General features: G+C 43.4%; 1 pseudogene; it reads left to right on the forward strand.

Moving 5' to 3' along the window:
- Positions 1-303: 303 nt before the first annotated feature.
- LOC125347673 lies at positions 304-2,866 on the forward strand (annotated as a pseudogene).
- Positions 2,867-20,224: the final 17,358 nt, after the last annotated feature.

Below are 20,224 nucleotides of genomic sequence, written 5' to 3' on the forward strand. Positions count from 1 at the left end.
TGAGATTTCACAGAGCTTATAAAGGCAAAAAACCAAGTTACAGTAATCAGGTGTTCAAGCAAGATTAGGATACGGGTACAAATCTGATTGGCTCAGGGCACTAGGCATTCCGGGGTGGTTAGAGTTAAGCATTCCCAGGAGGTTAGAGTTAAGCAGGGCGTTTCCTGACTGGCTGGGCCCTAAAAAGCTTGTCCTGCTAGCCAGGATAATTGGTGGCCTGGGTTACTTAAAGTTTAAACAGACAACAAAATGGGGGCTTCCTGAAAATGGGGTTTACTTTAACTCTTCAATGTTCAACAAAATATGGAGACCAGAAATGAAACAGCTGCTGTTGAATTCCTTGTCCTGGGACTGATGGATAACCTAGAGCTCCAGCCTCTCATCTTCAGCTTCTTCCTGTCCATCTACCTGGTCACTGTCCTGGGCAACCTGCTTATCATCCTGGCCATTATCGCTGACCCCCACCTCCACACCCCCATGTACTTCTTCCTCTCCAACCTCTCCATCACTGATATCTGCATCAGTACCACCACCATCCCAAAGGTGCTAGTGAACATTCAAGCCCAGGATCAGAGCATCACTTACCCAAGCTGCCGTGCAAGTTCTATGAAATGAAGATAGAATGGAGAAGAGTAGGTGATATCCACTGGAAATGAATCTTCCTCAAGCGTGCTCACCTCCATGGCATGGGTCCTTTGGAAGGTACACTCCTGGGGTTAGGATCGCATAGTCATTACCTTAATGAGAAGCTCTGGATATCAAGCCCCTGAGGCTCTAGTCAGCCTGAGACCAGCTTAGTAGAGGCCCTTGCCAGAGTCAGGAAGCCACACACTGAGCCTCCTCCCAGGGATGGTCCTTCCTGGTCAGGGTTCTGAGGACTGTCTGTCTGCACCTGCTGAGGACTCTCATTCCACTTTCAGCATCCAGGTGTGGTGTGGAATAGGTTTTTTTCCTCCAAGCCGTGTGAATGGTTTAGAAGTGAGAGCAGGTATGACTCGTATATGTGATAATATGTTTCTTACCCCATTTACATTTCTATACATTTTTCTCACATACATAGGACAAACCAAGATTGTTGTTATTAGTATTTTTTTTCCTGCTATGCCATGTCATTTTGTGTGCGTGTGAATAGTGGAGCTTCAACTTGGGCAGTGTCCCTGAGTGATTTTTAGCTCAAGAATAGCATTTTACCACTTTGATCCATTTTTTGGTGTATTTTTCTTGCCCAGGATAGCTTGGAACCTTAGTCTTCAGATTGCAGCCTCTTGAGTAGCTAGGATTACAGGCATGAGCCACCAGCACCCAGCCTGCCATGTCTTACTTTATTCTAAGCAATTAACACATGGATGAAAGCTGAATTAGTGTACAATGAAAATACTGCACTAAAGTTGGAGGGGGAGGAAAGAAGAATGAAGAGAGATAAAGGAGAAGTTAGTAGAGGAATATATCAGAATGTCCCCTTGAGTGCCGACTAGTGGTGGGCGAAATTTCTGTTCTTAATAAACCCGTGTTCCTAGTTCAGCATCCATCAGGGCCCTGATGAGGGTGAGTATTGGTCCTCTTATGCACAGTAAATCACTTCTGAATCTCAAGCATGGACAAGAAGTTTACATCCTCAACACTTTCCTGATCTCTGATCCTTTTCTCCCTCTGCACTAATTTTTTTTTTTTTTGGATTGTGGGGCTTGAACTCAGGGCTGGGGCACTACCCCTGATCTTTTACTCTACCACTTATAGCCACACTTCTGATTTCTGGTGGTTAATTGGAGATAAAAGTCTTTGTACATTGTGTCTTGTATATAAGATTATTCAATCTATAGAAGGGAAGGAAATCATAGAAACTGCAGGATGAACTAATGCAACATTGATATTCACTTGACTTTATGTTGGATATGAAGCCTACAACTTGGGGAGGAGGGGAGCTGGAGTAACAGAGTTTAAAAACAAACATACTCACTGCCTTACTTATGTAACTGTAGCCCCCTTCTCATCACTTTTTCAATAAAGATTAAAAAAAGATTCTCATGGATTTTACAGCTGGGGCTGGCTTTGAACTGACATCCTCAGCTCTCAGCCTCCTGAATAGCTAGGATTATAGGTGTGAGCCACCAGTGCCTGACCCTATGTGAATTTAATAATATTTACATCTCATATATTCCAATAGATTCATCAAACCATGGGTCCCAGAAACCAAACAGCAGTGTCAGAATTCCTTCTGGGACTCACAGATGACCCAGAGCTCCAGCCTCTCATCTTCAGCATCTTTCTGTTCATCTACCTGTCACCATCATAGGCAACCTGCTCATCATCCTGGCCATCAGCTCTGACCCCCACCTCTGCACCCCCATGAACTTCTTCCTTTCCATCCTTTCCTTCAATGGCATCTCTCTGAGCACAACCACCATCCCCAAGATGCTGGTGAACATCTACACCCAGGACCAGAGAATCATGTACGCAGGCTGCCTGGCTCAGATCTGCCTGAATTTGTTTTTTTTTTTTTTGTAGCTAAGAAATTGTCTTCTTGCAATGATAGCCTATGGCTGCTATGTGGCCATCTGTCACCCCCTGAGGTATATGGCCATCATGCACCCTGGCCTCTGTGTCCTACTGATTCTGGTGTCCCTGTCCATTAGCTTGGTGGATGCCCTGCTCCATACTGTCATGGTGTTGCACCTGTCCTTCTGTGGAGATGTGGTGATCCCTCATTTCTTCCGTGAGCTTGCCCAGGTCATCAAGTTGGCCTGTTTGGACACCCTGATCAATAGTCTCCTGATCTTCATACCGAGCTTTACCATTTTTCTGGCTCTGTGGAGTTGGATGCCCTGTTTCCATTCTCTTGACATAATCTCCTGCAGGTTCTGCCTGAAGCAAGAAGTTCTGTTTGTTTGTTTTATCAGTACTGGGGCTTGAACTCAGGGCTTGGTTTTTGTCCCTGAGCTCTTATGCTCAAGGCTAGTGCTCTACCATTTTAAGCAGCAGTGCCAATTCGGTTTTTTTTTTTTGAGTAGTTAATTAGAGATAAGAGTCCCATAGGAACTCTTCTACCCAGGCTGGCTTTGAACTGAGATCCTCAGATCTCAGCCTCGTGAGTAGCTAGGATTACATGCGTGAGCCACTGGCACCTGTAGAGTTCTGTTTTTAAGTCAAATGGATTGGTGGTGAATTCTTAGGATCACTCAAGTTCAAGAAGGTTGAGACCAGATGTTTCTGCCCAGCCATAGCCCTACCTACAATGAAACTTCCACCTGATTGGGTGATGGAGTTCATGAGGATCACATCCTTGGGTTAGTCTTTCTATAAGGCAATGAAGTGGGTATTTCATAGCCTGGCAAAGAAATACCAAGAGCTCTTCCTCATTGTCCCAATCATTCTGAGCTAGCCTCTACCATGCCCACCTCACGAGCCATGGTCTCCTCAGTTGTCACAATTAGATGATGTCAGGTGATGGTGACATTGTTGAATCTCATGAGGGAAGTTGACTTCACTCCGTAAGAAAATGAAAGTGGGTGGGCACAGGTGTCTCAAGCCTTTAATCCTTTTTTTTAAATTAATTAAATTTTATTGACAAGGTATTGTGCAAATGGGGTACACTTACATATTAAGATAGTGAGTACATTTCTTGTGATATCTATTACACCCTCATTTTTCTTTCCCTTTCCTAGATAAGGACGGCATATACACAATATCCAGTGTACCAAAATAATATACAGTAACCACGTAGGGTATGCCAAAGGAAATTCACCTAGAACATTAAACGTAACGTCAACAATAGAATCCTCCTGTGTCCTTCACTTGGAGTTGTTTTTGCTTATCCTTGTCTTATATAATCATGTGTACATAGCTGTTGAGCTATTGTGATCCACTGATAGGTCTATTCTAGACCTTTTTATGTTTGTTTAGTAGTTGTTTGGTTTTAGATAGATAATGTAAAGTTGCTGACCCAAACATGTGGAAATACCATTTGAAAAGAAGTTTGTTATTTTACAGGCCTGGTCTCTATTGTCCAAACTCCTCCCACCCTTAACAGTCATATATCAAGGAGACCATGCCCCTTTGTTCTCTGTGTCCTAGGCTTGTCTTGCTCAACATTATTTGTTCCAGCTCTGATCATTTCCCTGTGAATACCAATATTTTATCATTTCTAATCCCTATGTAGCATTCCATTGTGTACAGTTACCACATTTTTTGGATCCATTCATCTGTAGTGGGGCATCTGGGTTGTTTCCATATTTTGGCTATTGTGAATTGTGCAGCAATAAACATGGATGTGCAGATGTCATTATGGTATCTTGAGACCTGTTGTTCAGGATAGATGCCTAGGAGTGGTATGGCTGGGTCATAGGGTAGGTCTATGCTGAGCTTTTTGAGGAACCTCCATAATGTTCTCCAAAGTGATTGTACTACTTTGCACTCCCATCAACAATGGAGAAGGGTTCCTCCTTCCCCGCACCCCCTCCAGCATTTGTTGTTGCCTGAGTTCAGAGTATAGGCCATTCTAACTGGAGTGAGGTAGTATCTCAGAGTTGTTTTTATTTGCATTTCCTTTACTGCCAGAGATGTTGAATATTTCCTCTTATGTTTCTGTGCCATTTTTATATCTTCTCTTGTGAAGTCTCTCTTTAGGCCCTTTGCCCATTTAATAATTGGTTTACTGGGTTTGGAGGGGGTTAGTTTTTTTGAGTTCTCTGTAGATGACAGATATTAGGCCTCTGTCTGTTGCTGTGCTGGTGAAGATCCTTTCCCATATGGTTGGCTGTCTTTCTAGTTTAGTGGCTATGTCTTTAGCTGTGCAGAAACTTTTTATTATGCAGTAGTCCCATTTGTCGAGTCCCTCCCCAATCTGTTGTGCCTCTGGGACTCTGTTCAGGAAGTTTCTTCCTGTGCCTATAAGTTCTAGTGTCTCTCCTACTTTGTCATTCAGTAGTTTCAAGGATTCAGGTCTGATGGTGAGGTCCTTGATCCATTTTGAGTTGATCTTGGTGCATGGTGATAGGCTAGAATCTACTTCGAGTTTTCTGCATATGGCTGCCCAGTTTTCCCAGCACCCATAGTTGAAGAGGCTCTGTTTATTCCATTGTATGTCTTTAGCTCCTTTGTCAAATATCAGCTGACTGTAAGAGTGCGGCTTTATTTCTGGGTATTCTATTCTATTCCATTGGTCTTCAGGTCTGTTTTTATACCAATGCCAGACTGTTTTTGTTATGATAGTTCTATAATAGAGCTTGAAGTCTGGTATTGTGATACATCCTGCACTGGTTTTTTTTTTTTTATTATTATTCCTAGAATTGTTTTGGCTATTCTAGGTCTTTTTCTGTTCCATATGAAGTTATGGGTTGCATTCTCTATTTCAGTGAAGAATGTAACTGGAATCTTGATGGGGATTGCACTGAATTTGTATAACAATTTGGGCAATATGTCCATTTTCACTATATTGATTCTGCCTACCCATGAGCATGGGAGGTCTTTCCATCTCCTTGTGTCCTCTTTGATTTTCCTTTTTAGATTTTTATAGTTCTCATTAAATAGGTCCGTCACGTCTTTAGTTAGGTTGATCCCTGGGTAATTTATTTTTTTTTTTTAGGTACTGTAATGGTATTATTTCCATAATATCCTTTTCTGCTTGTACATTGCTGATGTACAGAAAAGCTGCTGACTTTTGTGGGTTGATTTTGTATCTTGCTACTTTGCCAAAATGGTTTATAGGTGTAGGAGTTTGGGGACTGAGTTTTTTGGGTCTTTCAGATATAAGATCATGTCGTCTGCGAATAGGGATAGCTTGATTTCTTCCTTGCTGATGTGGATCCCTTTGAGGTCCTCTTCTTGCCTTGTTGCTATGGCTAGGGATTCCAGCACTATGTTGAAAAGAAGTGGGGAGAGTGGGCATCCTTGTCTTGTTCCTGAGGATAGGGGGAATGATTTTAGTTTCTCCCCATTTAATACGATATTAACAGTTGGTCTGTTGTATATGGCTTTTATTGTTTTGAGGAATGTTCCATCTATTCCTGATCTCTCCAGAGTTTTTAATAAGTATGGATGTTGTATTTTGTCAAAGGCTTTTTGGGCATCGACTGAGATAACAATGTGATTCTTGATTTTAGTTCTGTTGATGTGGCGAATTACATTGATTGATTTACGAATGTTGAACCATCCTTGTGACTGTGGGATGAAGCCTACTTGGTCATGATGTATAATTTTCTTGATCAGTTTCTGGATCCTGTTAGCTAATATTTTATTGAGGAGCTTTGTGTCTGTGTTCATTAGTAACATTAGTCTGTAGCCCTCTTTTTTTGTTGGGTATTTGACTGGTTTGGTGATGAGTATAATATTATCTTCATAGAATGAGTTTGGGATTTCTCCCTCTGTTTATATTTCACGGAAGAGTTTGAGGAGTATTGGTATTAGCTCCTCACTAAAGGTTTTATAGAATTTATTGGTGAATCCATCTGGGCCTGGGCTTTTCTTTGTTGGGAGGCTCTTGATTACCTCCTGTATCTTGCTGTAAGTTATTGGTTTATTTAGTTGCTTCATTTCTTCTTGATTCAGTTTGGGCAGTTTATACTTCTCTAAGAATTGATCCATTTCTGTAAAATTATTGTTTTTTACTGAGTAGAGGTTCTGGAAATTGTTCCTTATGATTGTTTGAATATTGCGTGTGTTTGTTGTAATTTTTCCGGTGGAGTCCCTGATTATACATATATGAGTCTCTTCTCTTCTTTTTTCTGTAAGTCTTGCGAGGGGGTCTGTCAATTTTATTTATTTTTTCAAAGAACCAGCTTTTAGTTTTATTTGTTTGTTGAATGGTCTTTCTATTTTCAATCAGATTTATCACTTCTTTAATCTTTGTCATCTCTCTCCTCCTGTCATTTTAGTTTCGATCATTTCTTGTTTCTCCAGATGTTTTAGTTTCATCGTGAGGTTATTCACCTGCTTCCATTCTTTTAATGTGAGTGCTGAGGGCAATGATCTTGCTCCTCAGTACTGCCTTAGCTGTGTCCCATAGGTTTCTTTGTGATGTATTTTCATTGTCGTTGTGGCTTATGAATTCATTAATTTCATCGTTAATTTGGTCTGTGACCCAAGTGTTAGATAACAGTTAGGGGTTTAGCCTCCAAGTATTTGTATAGCCTCTGTGGTATCCTTTGTTATTGAGGGTTACCTTGATTCTACTGTGGTCAGATACAATATAATACATGGGATGACGTCAATACTTTTGTATTTGCTGAGGTTCTTTGTATGGGCCATGACATGGTCTATTTTGGAGTATGATCCATGGGCTGCTGAGAAGAAGGTGTATTTGGTCTCTGTAGGGTGGAAGATTCTGTATAGATCTGTCAGATCCATTTGGGATATGGTGTTATTTAGGTCTTCAGCTCCCTTGCTAATCCTTTGGGTGTTAGATCTGTCTCTTGGAGAGAGTAGAGTATTAAAGTCTCCCACTATGATTGTGTTGGGTCTATCTTGCTCTGTAGTTCTGTGAGAATTTGCTTGACATATGTAGGGCCTCTTTTGTTCGGTGAGTATACTTTTATCACCGTGATGTCTTTTTAAAAAATTTAATATATTTATTAATTGAACACAATTTTTTTTTGACAAGGTGTTGTGCAAAAAGGGTAGTTACATAGTAGGGCAGTGTGTACGTTTCTTGTGATATCTTACACCCTGTATTTCTTTCCCTTCTCTAGGTCAGGTAGACATATATACAATATACAATGTATCAAGAACATATAGAGTAGCCACGTGGCCAAGCCCAAGAAAATTCGCCTAGGGCTTTAAATGTAATGTCGATATTAGACAATATGTCGACAGTAGTCTTATATGAACGTACATACATAGCTTTTGAGCTATTGTATTCCACTGAGAGGTCAATTTTTGACCTTTATTTGTTGAGTAGTTGTTTGGTTTTAGTTACATACTGTTGGGTCGCTGCCCCAATCCTGTGGGAAATACCATTTGACAAGCAGGTTTTGGTTTCACAGACCTGGTCTCTACTGTCTCTCCATCTCCCTTTCTTAACAGTCATATATCAGGGAGATGATGCCCCTTTGTTTTCTGTGTTCTAGGCTGGTCTTGCTCAACATTATTTGTGCGAGTTCTGACTATTTCCCTGCGAATAACAATATTTCACCATTCCTAATCGCTGTGTAGTATTCCATTGTGTATAGGTACCATCTTTTTCGGATCCATTCATCTGTGGAGGGGCATCTGGGTTGTTTCCATATTTTGGCTATTGTGAATTGTGCTGCAATAAACATGGAAGTACAAATGTCTTTTTGATATCTTGGGACTTGCTGTTTAGGGTAGATGCCTAGGAGTGGTATGGCTGGGTCATAGGGTAGGTCTATATTGAGCTTTTTGAGAAACCGCCATACTGTTCTCCAAAGTGATTGTACTACTTTGCATTCCCATCAACAATGGAGAAGGGTTCCTCTTTCCCCGCAGCCCCTCCAGCATTCGTTTTTGCCTGAGTTCAGAGTATAGGCCATTCTAACTGGGGTGAGGTGGTATCTCAGAGTTGTTTTTATTTGCATTTTCTTTATTACCAGGGATGTTGAACATTTCCTCATATGTTTCTTTGCCATTTTTATATCTTCTCTTGTGAAGTCTCTCTTTAGCTCCTTTTCCCATTTCCTAATTGGTTTATTGGGCTTGTAGGGGCTTACTTTTTTGAGTTCTCTGTAGATGACAGATATTAGGCCTTTGTTGCTGTGCTAGTAAAGATCCTTTCCCATATGGTTGGCTGTCTTTCTGTTTTGGTGGCTATGTCCTTATCTGTGCAGAAACTTTTAAATTTGTAGTAGTCCCATTTGTCGAGTCTTTCCCCTATTTGTTGTGCCCCTGGGACTCTGTTCAGGAAGTTACTTCCTGTGCCTATAAGTTCTAGCGTCTTTCCTACTCTGTCCTTCAGTAGTTTCAAGGATTCAGGTCTGAGACTGAGGTCCTTGATCCATTTTAAGTTGATCTTGGTGCATGGTGATAGGCTTGGGTCTACTTTGAGTTTTCTGCATATGGCTGCCCAGTTCTCCCAGCACCAGTAGTTGAAGAGGCTATGTTTATTCCATTGTATGTCTTTAGCTCCTTTGTCGAGTATCAGCTGACTGTAAGAGTGCGGTTTTATTTCTGGATCTTCAATTCAGATCCATTGGTCTTCCGGTCTGTTTTTATACCAATACCAAGCTGTTTTTGTTATGATGGCCCTATAGTAGAGCTTGATGTCTGGTATTGTGATACCTCCTGCACTGTTTTTTTTTTTTTCCCTAGAATTGCTTTGGCTATTCTAGGTTTTTTGCTGTTCCATATGAATTTATGGATTTCTTTCTCTATTTCAGCAAAGAATGTAACTGGGATTTTGATAGGGATTGCATGGAATTTGTATAACAATTTGGGCAATATGTCCATTTTCACTATATTGATTCTGCCTACCCATGAGCATGGGAGGTCTTTCCATCTCCTTGTGTCTTCTTTGATTTCCCTTATTAGATTTTTATAGTTCTCATTAAATAGGTCCATCATGTCTTTAGTTAGCTTGATCCCTAGGTACTTTATTCTTTTTTTGGCTACTGTAAATGGAATTGTTTCCATAATTTCCTTTTCTGTTTGTATACTGCTGGTGTACAGAAAAGCTGCTGACTTTTGTGGGTTGATTTTGTATCCTGCTACTTTTCCAAAAAGGTTTATTGGGTGTAGGAGTTTGGGGACTGAGTTTTTTGGGTCCTTCAGATATAGGATCATGTCGTCTGCGAATAGGGATAGTTTGATTTCTTCCTTGCCAATGTGGATCCTTTTGATGTCCTCCTCTTGCCTTATTGCTATGGCTAGGGATTCCAGCACTATGTTGAAAAGAAGTGGGGAGAGTGGGCATCCTTGTCTTGTTCCTGAGTTTAGGGGAAATGATTTAAGTTTCTCTCCATTTAATATGATGTTAGCCGTTGGTCTGATGTATATGGCATTTATTGTTTTGAGGAATGTTCCATCCTTTCCTGTTCTCTCCAGAGCTTTTAATAAGTATGGATGTTGTATTTTGTCAAAGGTTTTTTGGGCATTGACTGAGATAACAATGTGATTCTTGATTTTAGTTCTGTTGATGTGGTGAATTACGTTGATTTATTTATGGATGTTGAACCATCCTTGTGACTGTGGGATGAAGCCTACTTGGTCATGATGTATAATTTTCTTGATCAGTTTCTGGATCCTCTTAGCTAATATTTTATTGAGGAGCTTTGCTTCTGTGTTCATTAGTGATATTGGTCTGTAGTTCACTTCTTTGGTTGGGTCTTTGCCTGGTTTGGGAATAAGTATGATATTAGCTTCATAGAATGAGTTTGGGATTTCTCCCTCTGTTTGTATTTCACGGAAGATTTTGAGGAGTATTGGTATTAGCTCCTCACTAAAGGTTTTATCGAATTCGTTGGTGAATCCTTTCATTGTTTGGAGGTTCTTGATTACACCCTGTATATCACTGTAAGTTATTGGTTAATTTAGTTGCTTTATTTCTTCTTGGTTCCGTTTGGGCAGTTTATACTCCTGTAAGTATTGATCCATTTGTGTAAAATTATTGTTTTTTACTGAGTAGGGGTTCTGGAAATAGCTCCTTATGATTGTTTGAATATCATGTGTACTTGTTGTAATTTTTCTGGAGGAGTCGCTGATTTTACGTATATGAGTCTCTTCTCTTTTTTTTTTTGTAAGTCTTGCGAGGGATCTGCCAATTTTATTTATTTTTTCAAAGAACCAGCTTTTAGTCTTATTTATTTGTTGAATGGTCTTTCTATTTTAAATCAGATTTATCTCTTCTTTAATCTTTGTTATCTCTCTCCTCCTAGTCATTTTAGTTTCGATCATTTCTTGTTTCTTCAGTTGTTTTAGTTTCATCATGAGGTTATTCACCTGCTCTGCTTCCATTCTTTTAATGTGAGTGCTGAGGGCAATGATCTTGCCCCTCAGTACTGGCTTAGCTGTGTCCCATAGGTTTCTTTGTGATGTATTTTCATTGTCATTGTGGCTTATGAATTCGTTGATTTCATCTTTAATTTGGTCTGTGGCCCACGTGTTGGATAACAGTGTGGGGCTTAGCCTCCAAGAATGTGTATAGCCTCTGCGGTAACTGTGGTTATTGAGGGTTACCTTTAATCCGCTGTGATCAGATATAATACATGGGATGATGTCAATACTTTTGTATTTGCTGAGGGTCTTTGTGTGGGCTATGACATGGTCTATTGTGGAGTATGATCCATGGGCTGCTGAGAACAAGGTGTATTGGGTCTCTGTAGGGTGGAAGATTTTGTATAGATCTGTCAGATCCATTTGGGATATGGTGTTACTTAGGTCTTCAGCTCCCTTGCTGATCCTCTGGGTGTTGGGTCTGTCTCTTTGAGAGAGTGGGGTATTAAAGTCTCCCACTATAATTGTGTTTGCGTCTATCTTGTTCTGTAATTCTGTGAGAATTTGCTTGACATATGTAGGGCCTCTTTTGTTCGGTGAGTGTACAGTTATCACCGTGATGTCTTGATTCCTGATTTTTCCTTGTATTAAAATGTAGTGTCCTTCTTTGTCCTTTTGAGTTGATTTTAATGAGAAGTCCAGCTTGTGTGAAATCAGGATGGCTACTCCTGCTGTTTTGGTAGGTACGTTTGCTTGGAAGATCTTGCTCCATTCTTTCATTCGGAGCTTGTTTTTGTCCCTTACTGGAAGATGGGTCTCTTGAAGACAACAGATGGCAACTTTTTGTTTACGGATCCACTCTGTCAGTCTGTTCCTCTTTATTGGAGAGTTTATACCATTTATATTCAAATAAATCATGGATAAGAGTGGTTTTTTTCCCCTTCCATTTTCCTATTAGGCTGTTTTTCCTCTCCTTTTTTTCTTTTCTTTATTTAGCTGTTCTTTCTGTTGGGCTCTGGCTATTGTAGTTTCTTTCTGTTTCTATCTGGGGGTCCTGTAGGTTTTCTGTTGGGTGGGGTTCCCCTCTTAGAATTCGGTGTAAGGCTGGTTTTTTATTCACATACTCTTTTAGATCCTCTTTGCTATGGAAAGATCTGGTTTTACCCTCTATGGTGAATTCTAGTTTTGCTGGATATCTAATTCTGGGTTGGCAATTGTTGGCCTGGAGGACTTGGATTGTGTTCTCCCACGCTCGTCTTGCATTGTAGGTTTGTGTGGAGAGGTCAGCTGTGATCCTGATCCTTTTTCCATTGTAATCAAGCTCTTTCTTCATTTTGGCTGCATTCAAAATTTGCTCTTTATTCTTGAGATCTGAAGTCTTGATTATTATGTTCCTGGGCGAGGATTTTTTAGGGTCTGGTCTGCCAGGCATCCTATAGGCTTCGGTTACTTGGGTGAGGTCCCTTGTGAGATTGGGGAAGTTTTATGTGATAACACTATTGAAAATATGTTGTAGTCCTCTGCTCTGGCATTCAACTCCTTCATCTATTCCAATTATGTGCAGATTATATCTCTTGTCTTTGTCCACTAGCTCCTGGATTAGTCTGCCCTGAAGTTTAACCATTTCTTGTAGTGTTGTAATTTTCTGGTCCTTATCAGCTGCATCATCGTCCAAAAGAGAGATTCGGGATTCAATATGATCAATTCTTTGTGATGTGGCTTCAAGTGTAGACTTTATGGATGTCTGCGAGCTATTTATGGTTGCCAGATCAGCTCTGATTGTAGAAATTTCTTCCTTTAAAGAGTTGTATTTTAAATCTATTTTTTTAAAATGCATTTCACTTCTTAGGATGTTAAGGTCTTCTTTAACGGAGGAGTGCCCTGTATCCATTTTTTCTTCCATTTCTTTCTTGACTTCCTGATGTTCCTTCACGACTTCCATTCTAAACTCCTGGAATTGTTTTCGAATTTGTTCCTGAGGCTTTCCATCATTTCTGCTATCTTAGCCTCAGTTGTTTTTTTATTCTCCTTCTCCTCTTCAGTCGTACTACTTTTTGGAGTTGGCAAGTTGGATTGAACTTTCATGAAATTTGTAATATTTCTTTGTGATTTGCGCATCTGGAGATCTTCACCTGTTGGTTGTGGGCTTTCTCTCTCTCTACTTCCCCTCGCTTGGGGGAAGGGGCTTATCTGCCCCTTCCTGGTGGTCCTTTATCGCTCTCAGGTGGGAGCGATGGCCACAGGTAGCCTCGGTGGCATGTGGTCTCGGTGCCCCAAAACCACCAAGAACGACACGGATGAGTGGGCTTCTGTTTATTCAAATGAGGAGCCCCCCAGATATACCCCAAAGGCAGGCACAAGAGAGGGGCCCCTGATTGGTCCCAAGGAGCTGTCCCTCAAGTGATGTCAGGAGACTTCCTTTGTGGGCAGAGGTCCAGCCTCTCAAGGATGGGCCCCTGGGGTACCCCTCCGCCATAGCACACGTACTAGCCCCAGGAACAGGGGCTTCTCTTCCTGTTAAAGACAGGAAGGGGAGGGACAGGCCGAGGTCAGCTGCGGCCCCTTAAAGGTGCAGCTGACCCCAACAGTTGGTGACGACCTTGGCTTGGCTTTGTGCTGGTTCCCGCTGGTCCATCAGTGGAGACTTGTTTGTGTCCTGGCTCTGGGTTTGAGTTTGGCTGTTGAACCTGACTGCCCAATGGGTGAGCATGACCATCTCGCTTGCTGGTCACCCTCACTGCACTTGGGGTGGGTAGGTTCTGTGTCTTTCTCTGCAGGACTGTGCCCTGCCGCTGTGTTATGCTGATCCTAATGTGCTCCTAATGGGGGTTTGCGGGCTGCTGATTCAGTGTGGCATGGAGACTTTTCTCTTCTTTGATTCTTTTGCCACTCGGTACCATGGTCAGAGGAGCTCACCTCTCAGATTGAGAATTACCGCTGAGAGGTTGCTCGTCCACCTGTGTGGATTGCTCCTTTCAGAGCAGGTGTTGCTGTTGAGGGGTGGCCCGCCCACCTGTCCAGAGTGCACCTATCAGAGTGGGCGCTGCTGCTGGAAGGCAGCCCACCTGTGTGGAGTGCGCCTATCAGAGCGGCTGTTGCTGCTGAGGGGGCAGCTTGCCCACTTGTGTACTCCCGCGGGGGGTTGGGCAGTAGATCCTCCTGCTGGAGGGCTAGCATGCTGGCCCACGCTGGTCCTCCGGGAGGCAAGTGTGTGTGCAGTCTAGTGCTTCCTTTGGGGGCATGCTGTCCCGAGTTTTTGGAGGGTGCTTGTGCCCACTCGTGAGTCTGCTGTGGGTGGCGGTATGTGTGGACCCCAGCAGGTTCAAGTGTCTGGGCATGGGTTGGTGTCCACAGACACTCTGCACCTTCGCTGGGAGGGGGGCGTGTGTTCGGGCCCAGGTGTCCCTGCTGGGCTGGTATTGCACACCAGCAAGCCTGTGACTGTTGTTCAAAAAGTCCACGCGGACCAGGGTGCCTCAGGTGGCATTCCAAGGCCTACCTGGGCCTGTTGGGGGGGGCAGGGCTGGTGCGGCCAGGTTCAGGCACCTCAGCTGGGCTTTGGGGGTGCCTGTCTAAGGTGTTTCCTGGTCACTTTGTTGGGGGCTGCTCTGCCTCTGCTAGGTCCCGTGTTCTCCCAGAGGCTGTAGGGTCCTAGAGCTGACAAATATGGGACTCCTTTGTTCCCTCGGGGAAGGGAGGGGGAGGGAGGGAGTTCTAGCTTCTTTGTAGGGTTTGGATTTCTGCTACAGCTGGTCTCCCGTTTGTGGGGGGGGGCAATGGGGAACTTATTGGTCCTAGATTGTGTGTATGTCCTGCGCTGCTGTGGGCTTTTTGGGGCTGGGGTGCTGGGGTGTGGCCATTGGTCATTTGGTGGTGGCGGTCCTGGCTCTCCCCATCCAGCTCTCCCCGTCTGCGCTGCCTGGTTCCCCTGCTGTTGTCTGTTCCCGACCATTCATTCCTGTGCTGCCGTCTGTCTCAGTCTGTCTCCGTTGGTCTGCGCTCTGTCTGGGGTCCGTGGAGCTGCTGCTGTCTGGACTCTGCACTCCTGGTGTGACTTTTTGGCTGTTGCTTCTCTGGTCGCTGATGGTCTGTGGTCCCATTTACCAGTGCCAGGTCCCCTTTCCCAGCCTGGCCCTGTTCGGCCCGGGGTCGGTTGGGGGGGGTACCCCGGAGATTTTCCGGCTCCATGCAGGTTTTAGGCTCTTCTTTTTTTGTTCTTTTTCATTTCCTGTGTTTCTCTGTTGCTTCTGGTTGTTGGGTTTGCTGGATTCTTGATGGGGTGTTGGGTGCTGGAGTTCCCAGCTCACTATTTGTTTGGAGCAAGTTGGGGTGCCTCCCTATTGTGACAGCGCCATCTTCCTTCTCTCTGTATAATTTTCTTGAACAGTTTCTGGATCCTATTAGCTAATATTTTGTTGAGGAACTTTGCATCTGTGTTCATTAGTGATATTGGTCTGTAATTCTCTTTTTTTTTGTTGGGTCTTTTCCTGGTTTGGGGATGAGTATAATATTAGCTTCAGAGAATGAGTTTGGGATTTCTCCCTCTGTTTCTATTTCACAAAAGAGTTTGAAGAGTATTGGTATTAGCTCCTCATCGAAGGTTTTATAGAATTCATTGGTGAATCCATCCGGGCCTGGGATTTTCTTTGTTAGTAGGCTCTTGATTACCTCCTGTATCTCGCTGTAGGTTATTGGTTTATTTGGTTGATTTATTTCTTCTTAATTCAGTTTGGGCAGTTTATACTTCTCTAAGAATTGATCCATCTCTGTAAAATTTTCATTCTTTAGTGAGTAAAAGTTCTGGAAATTGTTCCTTATAATTGTTTGAGTATCCTGTGTATTTGTTTTAATTTTTCTGGTGGAGTCCCTGATCTTACGGATATCAGTCTCTTCTCTTCTTCTTTTTGTAAGTCTTGTGAGGGGTCTGTCAAATTTATTTATTTTCTCAAAGAGCCAGATTTTAGTTTTATTTTTTTGTTGAATGAGCTTTCTATTCCAAATCAGATTTATTTCTTCTTTAATCTTTGTGATCTCTCTCCTCCTAGTCGTTTTAGATTCAATTTTTTCTTGTTTCTCCAGTTGTTTTAACTGCATCATGAGGGTATTCACCTGATATAATTCTGTCTCTTGGAGAGAGTGGAATATTAAAATCTCCCACTACGATTGTATTTGGGTCTATCTTGTTCTGTAGTCTGAAAGAATTTGTTTGACATATTTAGGGCCTCTTTTGTTCAGTGAGTATAAATTTATCACGGTGATGTCTTCTTTCTGGATTTTCCCCTGTATTAATATGAATTGTCCTTCTTTATCTTTGTGAAATGATTTTAATGAGAAGTTTAGCTTGTCTGAAATCAGGATGCCGACCCCTGCCATTTTGGTAGGTGCGTTTGCTTGGAAGATCTTGCTCTATCCTTTCATTTGGAGACTGTTTTTGTCCTTTGCTGGAAGATGGGTCTCTTGAAGACAACAGGTAGATATGTTTTGTCTGCGAATCCCCTCTGCCAATCTTTTCCTTTGTATTGGAGAGTTCAGTCCATTGATGTTTATAGAGACCATGGATAGGTGTGTTTTTTTCCCTTCCATTTTCCTGTTAGGCTGTGTTTTGCTTCTTTCCTTTCCTTTCTTGTCTTTATTGAGCTGTTTTTTCCTATTGGGTTCTGGCTTTTGTAGTCTCTTTCTGTTTCTGTCTGGAGGTCCTGTATGTTTCCTGTTGGGTGGCATTCTCCTCTTAGTATTCTCTGTAAGGCTGGCTTTTTGTTCACATATTCCTTTTGTTTCTCTCTTCTATGGAAAGATTTGATTTGTCCCTTGAAAGTAAATTCTAATTTTGTTGGGTATCTAAGTCTGGGTTGGCAGTTGTTGGCCTGCAGGACTTAGATGGTGTTCTTCCAGGCTCTTTGTGCATTGTACGTTTGTGTGGAAAGGTCTCCCATGATTCTGATCTTTTCTCCATTGTGGTACAGTTCTTTCTTTGTTTTGACTGCATTCAGAATATGATCCTTGCTGTTAAAGTGTGAAGTCTTGACTATGATGTGTCTGTGGGTGTTCCTTCTAGGGTCTGGTCTGCTAGGTGTTCTATATGCTTCTCTTATTTGGGTGAGGCTTTCTCCTTTGAAATTGGGGAAATTCTCTGTAATAATTCTATTGAATATGTGTTGTATACCTCTGCTTTGATACTCCTCTCCTTTATCTATTTCAATTATATGTAGATTGTATCTCTCCTCCCTGTCCACTATCTCCTGGATTAGTCTGCCCTGGAGGTTGACAGTTTCTTGGAGTGCGATAATCTTCTGGTCCTTATCAGCTGAATCATCATCAAGAAGAGAGACACAAGATTCAAGATGATCAATTCTTTGTGATGTGGCTTCGAGTGTGGTTTGCATTGAGGCAAGTGAGCTATTTATGGTTGCCAGATCAGCTCTCAGTGTGGTAATTTCTTCTTTTAATCAGTTGCATTTTGGTTCCATTTTTTCATGCATTTCATTTCTCAGGATATTAAGGTCTTCTTTAAATGAGGAGTGGACTATATCTATTTTTACTTCCATTTCTTTCTTGATCTCCTGAAGATCTTCAAGAATTGTAGTCTAAATTCCTGGCATTGCTTTTTGAATTAGTTCCTGAGGCTTTCAGTCATTTCTGCTATCATAGCCTCAAGTGGTTTTTTTATTCTCCATCTCCTCTTCAGTCGTACTGTGTTTTGGAGTTGCCGAGTTGGTTTGACCCTTCATAAAATTTGTAATATTTCTTTGTGATTTATGCGTCTGGGATGAAGGAGTTGATTTGTCCCTGTACTTCTTTTTGGTGGCCTGTAGGTTGCGGACTTGGCTTGGTTTTGTGCTGCTTCCAGCTGGTCTGCCATCATGGACTTGTTTTAATCCTGGTTCCGAGTTTGAGTTCTGCTGTTGAACCTTACTTCCCTATGGGTGAGTGTGACCATCTTGGTTGTTGCCAACGCAGTTACCCTCGCCGCAGTTAAGGGTGGGTAGGTTCTGTGGCTTTCTCTTTGTGTCCGTATTCTGTTGCCGTGCTGTGCTGACCCTTGTGAGCCCCTGTTGGGGGTTTGTGGGTTGCCGATTTGGTGTGGTGTGGAGACTTTTTCCTTTTTTGTTTCTTTCTCCACTAGTTGCTGTGGGTCAGGAGTGGCCTCTCAGAGTGAGTGTTGCTGCTGCAGGCTGGCATGCCCACCTGTGCTGTGTGCGCCCGTCAGAGTGGGTATTGCCATTGAGGGGCGGCTCGCCCACCTGTGTGGAGTGCACCCCTCAGTGTTGCCGCTGAGGGGCAGCATGACCCCCTTGTACGGAGTGCGCCTATCAGAGCGAGTGTTGCCATTGAGGCTTGCCCACCTGTGCACTCCTGCGGGGTAGTGGGTGTGGGGCCCTCCTACTGGAGGCCTAGGATGCTGACCCATGCAGGGCCTCTGGCGGGCACATGTGTGTGTGCTTTCATGCTTCTTCTGGGGGTGTGCTGTCCTGGATTGTTGGAGGGTGCTTGTGCCCTCTCATGATTCTGCTGTGGGGCGAGTGTCTGGGCATGGGTTGGTGCCCACGGCTTCTCAGTGCCTCCACTGTGAGGGGCGTGTGTGTTTGGGCCCAGGCGACCCTGCTGGGCTGGTATAGCACATGAGCACGAGTATGACTTGTTCAAAAAATCCATATAAACCCAAGTGCCTCAGGCAGAGGTCAAATATCCACCAGTCCTCGGGTTCCTCCTGATGGGGCTGGTGTGCGCAGATTCAGGCTCCCCAGCTGGGACTTTGGGGGATGATGGCTTAATGTGTCTCCCCAGGCAACTTTTTTGGGAGTTGCTCTGCCTGCTGCTAGCCCCTGTGTTCTCCCAGGAGCTGTAGGGTCCTAGAGCCACCAGATATGGGGTTCTTTTGTTTCCTTGGGGCAGGGAGAAGGAGGGAGGGAGCTCTGGTTTTTTGTCTCCTTTTGATGAGGTCCACGTCAAGTTTTGGGTTTCTTCTAGGGCTGATCTCCCATTGGGGTGGGGTGGGGAGCTTACTGGTCCTGGAGTGTGTGTGTGTGTGTGTGTGTGTGTGTGTGTGTGTGTGATTTTCAGAGGCGGGGTGTGGTGGTGGTTTGGCAGCAGCGGCAGCCTCGGCTCTCTGTGTCCGTGATGCCCATCTCCCTCTTGTTGTTTGGTCCAAGACCATTTAGGTCTGTGCCGCTGTCTGGCTCAGTCCAGTTTGCACATAGTCTGGAGCCCGTGTTGCTCCTGCTGTCTGGCTCTGCACTCACAGTGGGACTTTTTTGCTGTTGCTTCTGGGCTCACTGAAGATCTGTGGTCCCACCGTTGCTGGGGCCACTTTCCCAGCCTGACCCTGTTGGGGCCCGGGGTGGGGGGGTTACCCTGGAGATTTTCTGGCTTTGTGCAGATTATAGGCTTTCCTTTCTTTGTTCTTTTCAATTTCCTGTGTTTCTCTGTTTGTTCTGGTTGTTGGGCTTGCTGGTCTCTTGATGGGGCGTTGGGTGTTGGAGTTCCCAGCTCACTATTTGGTTGGAGCGAGTTGGGGTGCCGCCCTATTGTGTTGGTGCCATCTTCTCTCCCCTACGCCTTTAATCATAAGTACTCAGGAGCAGCTGAGATTTGAAGATGGTAGTTCCAAACCAAGCCTGGGTTGGCAGGGTGGGGGGTAGGGAAGGCATAAAGTCTGTGAGACTCTTATCTCCATTGAATCACCAAAATATGCCAGAAACAGAGCTGTGGCAGAGTACTAATACATGAGTGGACAAAGTTCAGGGTGTTAGCATTTCCCTAGCCTCAGGTCCTCAGCTCCTCCCATTAGTCCCAGATCCACCCATATGCAATGAGCCACTCCTGCTCACTATTAAGACCTACCTACTCTCCTTTGCCAAGAGAGAGAGAGAGCGAGAGAAGGAAGGAAGGAAGGAAGGAAGGAAGGAAAGAAAGAAAGAAAGAAAGAAAGAAAGAAAGAAAGAAAGAAAGAAGGAAAGAAAGGAAAGCTGCCATCCGGATAAGGTGCAGATGCCATGTAGCTCCCTTTTCTGTAGGAACTATGGCCCCACTAATAAACCTTCTTATGAACCTTCTTCTCCTGTCTGTGATTATCTCTGCATGGTCCCCTGGGATGGCCGTGAAAGATCCTTTCACAGGGGACAGTACCTAGGCCATAAGTTCAAGTCCCAGGAACAGCGCGCGCGCACACACACACACACACACACACACACACACACACACACACACACACACACCATAAAAAAAACAAAAGAAGAAAATGAAAGTTTAATATGAAGCCCTGTTTTTATCTCCCGAGTGTCCAAGATTTTTGAGTGTGTGCCACCATGTCTGGCTGAGAGTTGACTTTGACTAAAATGGCCTCTGA

Source organism: Perognathus longimembris, chromosome 3, assembly GCF_023159225.1.
Source record: "Perognathus longimembris pacificus isolate PPM17 chromosome 3, ASM2315922v1, whole genome shotgun sequence".
In the NCBI taxonomy this organism is placed as follows: Eukaryota; Metazoa; Chordata; class Mammalia; order Rodentia; family Heteromyidae; genus Perognathus; species Perognathus longimembris.